Genomic DNA, 8,320 nt, shown 5'->3' with positions numbered 1-8,320 from the left:
TACAACAAACGTCGACGCCCACAATACTGTTTGTGGTCTGACGCGTCGGGAAGGTTGTATAGTGTCCATCTGTCATGACCTGGAGGCACCGTCTTGCAGGTGCGCAGGGTCTGGCAGGGTACGGTCCTCGGTATTGCGGTTGACTTGAGCGCCTTACCTTATCTGCTCTGCCTGTTCCCGAGGCCAACACTGAGCAGGCGTCCCCGGTCGGTTGTTCCCAGTCGTCTCTGACCGTGTCGGTCAGGAAAGAGCAGCAAGCAGAGGTCCAGCGTATCCTTGGTCGGAGAAAGGGGTCGGACGAGGCGGAGCACGCGACCCAGAGGTCGGGCGAGGCGGGGCCTGCCCCCAGAGCTCGGAGGTGCCGGTCGGGGACCGGATCGTGGTCTTGGCCTGTTATTGTGTATCTGGGCCGGCCCAGGCGTGTGCTGTCGTTGCGCCGCCTGCTGGACCGAGTTTTATAGGGAAGCGGGTCCATAGGGGACACCGGATTTATGAATCTGACAATTTGCTTTTCACCTTTTTCAGGACAAAAAAAACTTCACTAAGGCCTTGTTTAGATTGAGAAAAATTTCAACCCGATGAATAGTAGCACTTTCGTCTTATTTGGTAAATATTGTCCAATCGTGGACCAACTAAGTTCAAAAGATTCATCTCGTGATTTCCAACTAAACTGTGCAATTAGTTTTTTTTTTACCTACATTTAATGCTCCATGCAAGTGGCTAAAAATTGATGTGATGGAGAGAGAGTGAAAAAACTTGGAATTTTGGGGTAATCTAAACAAGGCCTAAACTGCTATCGCTAAAGAAGTCAAGATCCTCTCTGCTATTAATGAGAGAGAGAGAGGAGAAACTTGGAGAACGACTGCCATTGCATCAACAGTCGGACGGCTAGGGTTGAAGCGACGGCGCAGCATGATCCAAGCAACAGGCAATGATCCAAGCTCCATCCTCCGTGCAGCTACAGCCAGTAACTTCCTCCGAAAAGTCCAGAGCAGTCGATTCACGATCACGACGCCAACAGCTCTGAACCGTCTGCGCTGAACCTCGGACGACATGTCTCCGTCTCTACAGTTGCAGGCTTGCAGCTCCAGCGCTCCATTCGCTTCACACTTGCCATGCAGATGCAGACGCACGGGGCGGAAGTGGAACGGAACACATTGCGCACGCTCTGGTACGTTCGCGGCTCAGTTTAATTTGGCTGGGTGTTCGCGCACGCGGCGCCGTCGCCCACGAACAAGTCTTCATACGAATGCGGTGAGAATATGTAAGTGTGTACCCCTAGCGTCAAACGACGACACGTCGTTGTTGGAATCTCTGCCTGGAGCGCCATACATATGCACACAAGACACGCGTCACAAAGGGTTCGGTTCTTCAGCACTACTTTAACAGTATTTTTCATCGGACGAACATTATTTTTCTCTCACAATAAATCAGCGTAAACATCAGTATAAGCCACATTTCAGCGAAACGACTCTCTTCGTTTTGGCGTTTCAGGGTACCTAGATTTTGTTGTATCTAAATACATACTAAAAAAAGTACTCAAAATGACTTATAATTTAGAATTGAGAGAGTACATTGGTTTGGTAGGATAAGAATAAACCTTCATCAAACAAATTTCTATCCTAACTCCGAATTTGCCCGTGCTAAGAAAAATAAGACATCCACGTGTAAAGATACGCAGACGACCGCTACTTCCGGTGGTGATTTTATTTCTTGGACACCCTATTGTCCTGACTGTTGTCACTTGGAGGTTCATCAGAGTTGAGCCTTTTTGGGCACAGTTCTTAGATGTGAGAATACTGAGAAGCAGAGCTGGCAGTAGAGATTCTGTTTTGTAGGCTATGTATGTGAGTTCGGTGCTGGGGATGACGGTCACGGTAGCCCCCGCTGCTGCCCGGAGGTTTAATGTATTTGGATATTAGAATACATCTACCCTTCTACCCTACCCTATAATACACTAGTTAGAATAAATCTATAGCTACGTAACAAATACCTGCTCCACAGTCATGATCTATGCTACATCCACACCCATGAATGCCCCTAGAAAATATAACACCATCAAAACGGATACACCAGATTATTTTTTAGCTATTCTCTCTCATTACTCATCCAAATCCAACTACTCATATTTAGTGTGTCTGCCCTCAGTGTCCCTCCCACGCGCACCCCACGCGCCCTCGGCCCACGCACTGCACGAGCTTCAACGCGGCGAACCCGAGGCAACCACGGTTCGATTCCCTGCACCGCTCCTTTTATTTTCTTCCGAAAAGAAAATGGTAGTTGTAAGCGGAGGGGATGGCCGGCTACGAGCGGTTGGCGAGGGGGCGCCCACGGCTTGGACGCGGCGGTGTGGAACACGCGCGTCGACGGCTGCTGCTGGCCCGACGGCGACCTGGTGCCTGCGCCGCGGCCGCACCTTGGTTTTTCCACCCGGCGGCGGCGGCGGGTGGTCCGGAGCAGGGTGTCCGCTAGGGTTTCGCGGGCGGGGCGCGGACGGCCTTGTGGTCTGGGCTGAGCTGGGCGCAGGCGGGAGGGTGCTGGGGGCGCGGCCATCGTCGCCGGCACGCGAGCGGGCGGGAGTCGCGCGAACGGGCGAATAGTAGGCGAACACTCGCGGCCGGTTCCACGCTGCCGGCCGCATCTAGCCACGCCGTCGTGCGCCAGTTTCATGGAGGCAGGAGGCCATGACGGGCTTAGGGCTGACGGGTGCTGGCCACCACGAGCGGACGCCCGGCGGCGCCAGGCTGCAACTCTTTCTCGATTCCGTCCTTGGCATCGCGGCATCGGCGACAGGGCGCCGCGCCGCCGCCACGGTGCCATGTCGTGGCTGCCAGCGTCGTCATGTCCTTCCTGTGGTCCAACGCGATGGGAGCTACGGCGCACTTCCAGCCTCCTCCATTCTGCTTATTTCTTGCTCGACCTTGTTTTCTTTGGGATTCTGAAATATGGTTGCCGAAGGGGAGTTGGCTGTTCCCAGCAAAGTATCTGTGCAGGCCGGTCACATTCCAAGAGGTGCTGTGGTGAGTTGCTTTGCTTTTGCCTTCTCTGTCTTTCTTCCTGTCCTTAGGATGTGCGATATGGTCTCTGCTGGCGTGTTCTACCAGCAGATTTCTTATGTTTGCTGTTGTTAATAGGTCTGGATCATGAGAGGATAAACTTCTTGTGAGCATTCCACGCTTCAGAATCTTCCATGCGTGGTAATAAGTGACTTCATGCCTTATGGAATGTTTTGTTTAGATTTCAGTTTCTGCCAACATTGTCTTAGTCCTCTATTCCCTGTATAATCTCTCGCCCTATGTGTGCCATACACCTTGTCTTATGTAGGGAGATTTATTTATTAGTTTTTTAGTAGCTTTATTTAGTTATACAGGTCGACATGGCTGCCTTCTAAAATGCTTATTTTGGATTCCAGTGGCGTCATCGTTGCCTTAATCCTCCACTGCCTGTGTACGTAATCTTATCTTATGTGTGGCAAACACCTTGTGTTAGCTATGGGGATTTATTAGTTTTCTATTACTTTTACTTACATATCTTGGCATGGCTCACAGGATAATGCATTTTTTTGCTTCCTTTTGCAATAAGTAGCTAACTTTATAGAGTGACAGTGATGCTGCTGACGCTGGACACACACCTAAGAAGACCAGGACCAAGGAGCAGTCTGCCGGTCAAAAAAATGACCCCCCTCGTAGTCATACGCATTGGAACAAGGTCCGTTTCTTCCTTACCAGACCCTTTAATATTAGTGTATTACCCACCTTATTATTCACCCATTCTTATAATTCATGACAAGGACAAAACCATCAGCGACAAGAGTGTTGGCGCCAAGAAGGCCACCCCTCCGGAAGCTAATTAAATCCGGTAATACCCCCATCCCTCGCGATATGGTGAGAAATCAATCTGATTATGATGCCTCCGGTTGCAATCCCTTCTAATGAGTCTAGCCTCTCAATTTTTGCTTCATAAATTGCATAAATCCAATCAGTGCAAAAGATAGTCATTTTTCTTCATATTTCAAGGCATGCAATTTTCTAATTGAAAGGTTGCCGCGGATTTGTGATTCTTTCTTTCAGTTGCTTCGGACTTGCTAACTTGATTAATTTCAGATCAAATTCTATAGGGGTATTTTGGGCAAAATCTAAGAACTTGTCATGTTCACTTGAATGGTTGAGCTGATGTTCAGTTTAACAAATACCGTACCTGATAAACCGCAGTGGTCGACAGATCCTCAACACCAAGCTACAAAGTGTTTTCTTTGTCAGAGTCCTACTCACTATCTTGGATTTCAATTTCTCATTATCCCACACTATTGCCGCTAAGCCTACTCCTCTTGCTCTTCAGCAGTTCAGCATGGCCTGATCCACTCAAAGACTGTTCTGCATGAAGCTTGATATATCCTTAGCTAAACCAATGTTCAATATGAAGCTTCAATGCCTGATCCACTCAAAGACTGTTCTGCATGATAAGCGCAAGTTATTGTGGGATGGTGAATTATGTCAGGTACATTGTTTCCCATTGCTTCTTGAGGAACTATAAGTTCTACAAACAGAAGGGCAAGGTGTACTCAACTTTTGGGCCAACTTACACCTCATTCATTGCTAATCCCTTGCAGATGCAGCGACTCGCTTGTACGCAGAATTGTTGTCAAGGTGGTAGCGATGTGAGGCGGGGCAGCAGGGACCTGGGGATATGCCCGTCAGGTGGTTGATGGAGAGGACGAGGACGGTGGCGCGATGTAGCAGGTCCAGGATAGGCGGGACGCGGCCGTCTAAGTCTAGGCGGTTGTCCGCCAGGTAGGGCAGCTTGAGGTTCGGGAGCGCTCGCTTGAGGTTCGGGATGGGGCCTGGGAGGGGAGGAGGAGGAGGAGGAAGCAGTAGGATGGCCAGGCGGAGGCGGCCCTTCTTATCTTAAAACAGTTTGGGGATTACCAGAACTGTAGCGATAGGCTGACACATCTGTAATAACCATTGATCAAGTATAATAGATTGCTTTAGATTTACCAAGTCTGATGAATGCCTGTATAATGTGTGTTACCCACTTACCCTAGATGTTGCCGTAGCGTTAGCACGGGCAATATACTATCAAGTATAATATATTGCTTTAGATTTACCAAGTTTGATGAATGCCTGTATAATGTGTGTTACCCACTTACCCTAGATGTCGCCGTAGCGTTAGCACGGGTAATATACTAGTGGGAGTAGAGTAGGCAATAGAAGGTTTGTAGTGTGAGTTAGGTGTCGGGGATAGCTGACTGTTATAAGGCGGCGGTAGTGTAGCACGAGCGGTTACAAAAAAAAAAATTCAAATGAATCTGCCTTTTAATTTTATTAGCACCAAACTATTGGAAACTGTTGACGATAGGGTTATTTTTACCTTTTATATATTTATTAGAAAGGTTGCAAAATCAGTGTTTTGGATTTTTTTTTTTGGTAAACCTACTCCCAATCTTGTTTTTCCTTTGAGCAAAAACTCGTCACAGCTAGACTTGACAGACGCGGCGAGTGAAATTTCTCTGCACAGCTTCTCCCGAGAGATACCTAGGGTCAACAGATACTTGGCATAACTCTTTTCGCCGTGAAGCCATGCATGTGTTACAATGTCAGCATGCAAAGAACATCCTCCTGACCAACAACATTAATATCATCCGAAAAAACCCACGAACCCCTCCTGGGGAAGATCCACCAGGAAGACGCACGATGTGGGTGCTCTAGGATCAGCAAGGCTACCTAGAACGCCGATATATCTAGTCAAGAGACGCACTGGACAGCAAGGGGGTTAGAAGAGATTGGGTTTGGATGTAAAAAGTAAAGATAGACATATTTTTGACGATTGGATATATGAATCTCTCAATCGATCGTGATCCTCTAATATAAGTAGTTAAGGTGATTTTATCCTAATAGGAAACTTATTTTAACATATAATTTATAATTTTTTCACGAGATCGGAGGAGTTTCCAACAGGAAAATCATGATTATTTGGGCTTGATTTGGAAAAAAGGCCGGGCTGGTTTTCAAAATCGGCCAGACCAGTTTTGCGGGGCCAGGGCAAAAACTTTTTGGAAGGCGTAATTTCTTCATCTAGACTCCCAATTAGATGATCTATGTATGCTTTTGGATCAGCTCAACGAGAGGACTACAATGCTGTAGTCCGTTCTTCAATTTGGAGATGTAAAAAATCTAGCTTGACCGGTTTGGGTCGATTTCTACTGAATCAATTCCCAAAGTCCTAGTTTCCTCGTTCAGACTCCAAACTAGACGATTTTTTTCGATTGTCTCGACGAGAGAAATATAATGGTAAAGTCCATTATGCATGTTGACAAAGCACAAAAAACGGTGTCGGGGACCAATACTAGGGTACCCAAAGAGGAGGGGCTAATGATCGTTATATGTTAATCCATCCAGACAGTCAAAGGTGCGACTACAGCTCCAACCGACACCGAGGCCGCGGGCTCCGCCTAATCTGACCTCTGGCCATAGGCTCCGCCTCGCCCGACCCCAAGGTCGTGCGATCCGCCTCGTCCAACACCGAGGCCGCGGGCTCCGTCTTGCCCGACCCCCGAGGGCGGGCTCCGCCTCGCCCGACGTCTGAGGGCTGGCTCTGCCTCGCCCGACGTCTGAGAGCTGGCTCCGCCTTACCCGACGTCTAACGGCGGGCTCCACCTCGCTCGACGTCTGAGGGCGGGCTATGCCTCGCCCGACGTCTGAGGGCGGACTCCGCCTCGCCCAATCCCTCGGACATGGCTCCTAACGGAAGCTCACGCCGCCGCCAACCACTACGGGCCAGAAAGTACAACCCAAGGTCAAACTTCTGGCATCGTGCAAGGAGCGGTCACGTCTCAACATGACCCGTCCCCGCGACATGTCATTCCAGGGGACTCACATCGCCCACAGTGACAGACACGTGGTCACTATGCTGCCTACTCCCTGTACGGCCGTTGATTAGCACGCTGGTTTGCCGCGTCGCCCGACAGGGCGGAGTGGAACGTTACGACCCGCTGACAACGCCAGGGCATGGCATCATCGGCAGCCAGGCGCTAGGCGTAGCATCAAACCTCAAACGCATAGCCGAGCAACAACTGAGCTCTCGGCACCCATTCGTTCTTTCCACCAGAGACTTGGGACCTGTCCCTCTCTCACCCATTTGTAACCCCTACTGCAAAACTTTTAGTGCTAGTAACACGAGCAACAGCAATGAACTAGACGTAGAGACATTCTGCCCGAACCAGTATAAACCTCGTGTCCTCTTAGCATACCATCTGAGCCAGACGTGCAATATTAGAAATTTACTTATTGGTGTTTACTCGAAACACCGATAGTTGGCGTGCCAGGTATGGCCTTTTGTGCGTCTCGACATCAACACCAGGCCTCGGATGGCTAGTCATGACATCACCTGGGTCCCGAGCGCGCACGTGCGCTTCGGGGACCTAGACTTCATCATCACGACAGAGGGAGAGCTGGCGTGGGCACCCGTCGTCATTCAGCCTCTTCACTCCGCCAACCTCGACGTGATCACCGAGGCGCTTGAGGACCTGCTACTGCATGCACCGAAGGCCCATGCCCCCGGGAGCAGCCAGCTCCTCGGCTTCGACTACGGAAGGCTAGAGCGCCAGCTCGGCGCATTCTTGGGACCTCGACTGTCTCAGGAGGACCTACGCCACCTCACCTTCTTGTTCACCAACGTCATGGCATAGCTCGCCGGGGGAGAGCCCCTCTCCCCGGAATACCTCATCCAGAGTGCCCCGATAGTGCTCCCGTTCGGTCTCCGCAACATTGTAGAGACTGTTGGCCACCTAGTGGCGCCATGCATGCCTCCATCCCCCATGAACGATGAGTTCGTGGGGGTGACCGAATATGTCACGGAGTCTTTCCATGACCTCGTCGTGGGAGAAACGGAGTCGCCCTTCGGCTCTGACTCCAGTAGGGGAGGCCATCACCCCTCTCGTGAATGCTTCATGGCAGGTACCTCCGAAGGACACGTCGAAAGCATCCACGAGGAGGAGGCTACCCCGATGAACGACCTTGATGACGAGGTCGAGGGTGATGCAGGGGCTCCACCCCGCCTGCGGGTGGAGTAGTTGAAGGCCCGACACCGAGAGCTCGATGAAGCGCGACTCCAGCTCGAGCAGGAACGCGCGGAGCTCGATCACAAGATAGAGCACCACAGAGACGATGGGTGCACACGTGCCATGGCTCATGATGTGAACCGGAGGATCATCGAGGATGATGAAGCCCTCCCACACTTTGCCTGGGCGAGCCAGAACATCGCTGTTGTGGCGGCCTTGCTCTGTGGGGTTCCGGGGGCCACGACGCCCGATGAGCGTTGG

General features: G+C 50.6%; 1 long non-coding RNA gene across 10 annotated transcripts; it reads left to right on the top strand.

The window, feature by feature from the left end:
• Positions 1–2,174: 2,174 nt before the first annotated feature.
• On the top strand, positions 2,175–5,005 carry LOC136517058 (uncharacterized). Of its 10 annotated transcripts, XR_010774200.1 has the most exons (7): positions 2,176–3,020; positions 3,135–3,197; positions 3,413–3,447; positions 3,606–3,708; positions 3,791–3,858; positions 4,104–4,497; positions 4,610–4,998. It is a non-coding gene; the product is annotated as an uncharacterized lncRNA (long non-coding RNA). The 10 variants fall into 10 exon arrangements; XR_010774199.1 differs by having other exon boundaries at positions 2,175–3,020; positions 3,606–3,884; positions 4,610–5,000; XR_010774197.1 differs by having other exon boundaries at positions 2,175–3,020; positions 3,606–4,254; positions 4,342–4,497; positions 4,610–5,000.
• Positions 5,006–8,320: the final 3,315 nt, after the last annotated feature.

Source organism: Miscanthus floridulus, chromosome 17 (genome assembly GCF_019320115.1).
Source record: "Miscanthus floridulus cultivar M001 chromosome 17, ASM1932011v1, whole genome shotgun sequence".
NCBI classification, from domain to species: Eukaryota; Viridiplantae; Streptophyta; class Magnoliopsida; order Poales; family Poaceae; genus Miscanthus; species Miscanthus floridulus.
Note: the sequence above shows the minus strand (reverse complement) of the source record. Positions and strands in the feature narration are given on the sequence as shown.